The sequence below is a fragment of the Belonocnema kinseyi genome, chromosome 5 (genome assembly GCF_010883055.1).
Source record: "Belonocnema kinseyi isolate 2016_QV_RU_SX_M_011 chromosome 5, B_treatae_v1, whole genome shotgun sequence".
NCBI classification, from domain to species: Eukaryota; Metazoa; Arthropoda; class Insecta; order Hymenoptera; family Cynipidae; genus Belonocnema; species Belonocnema kinseyi.
The window spans coordinates 111318445-111319658 of NC_046661.1; positions in this window are offsets into that span (position 1 = coordinate 111318445).

Sequence of the window (1214 nt, forward strand, 5' to 3'; positions counted from 1 at the left end):
ACCATAACTTCCTGAGTTCAGTTTTTTAACTGGTCTGCATCTCATAAGAATGAAAGTGTCATGATTTACGAGCAATTCACAGCGCTCCAGGGAGTCTGCCTCATGAGTTTTACGAGGGTCAATGAAGAGTGCCTCAAGAATCCACATACAGCTACACTGAGTGTCACTGATATTTTTCCCCATTGTTCTCTCCCATTTTATTGTTAAACAAAATATAAACATTGTATCCAAATACCGGCTCTGTCGCCGCCGAGGTACCAATATTTAGATGACGTATGCAAGAAATCAGACAAGAATATTCCAAATTGAGGACAGAATCTTACATTCTTTTTTAGATCTCTAATAAATCCCCTTAATCGTACTCCCGCCTGGAAAGAGCAAATTGTTGAAATCTCGAGAAATACCTTTAGCGTCCTCCAACAGCTTAGAAGGAATAAAGATTCCTTGCCCACTTCAACTCGGATTCCTCTGGTTAAGGGCATGTGATATTTACAGCTTCCCTGCTTTTTTTCCACAAAAATGAAATTTTTTACAAACTGAATTCGGAGATGCTATAAAATATCATGACGAACGTCCCGGACTTTTATTGAGGGATAAAAACAAAAAAATTTATTGTGCTAAATAAAAATTTTATGCATATGCATATTTTGAGGTTACGTCATTTTTCATCTCTGCCTTTCCGATAATCTGGAAATTATTTATGAAATAAACTTTTTTGATTGCCTGCAAACAAGGGTAGTTCCGGGAGATTAGTTACTATGTTTATTTGTAAGTCCAAAGTTTTCGTCCAAAAATATTGTGTAGTTTGGAATTAACGCTCGGGTGTATTGTAACACACATAACCTCGATATATACACGCACGTTCTTAGCAATATCCAAAATTTTTTGATAAAAAAACTCAAAAAAAGTGTGTGGGCACGTCCGTTAGCATGTTCGCTATCATTTCCCAGATTTTGAAGGCAAAATATTTCTTATTTTAGAAAAAAAAGCCGGGGGAACCTAAAACTGGTAAAATCGACAATTTCCTAAGTATCATGGGTGTGTTCTGTATGATGATACCACAGATGAGCTGAATTCTAAACTCGAGCGAGCTCTTTATGCATACATAAGATTAATCTACGAGGGTAGTTCAATAAGTCCTTAGAATGAAGTATAAAAACAATTTTTTTTGGGTAAATTTTTTTTTATTTTTCAACATAATCTCCTTGGAGCTC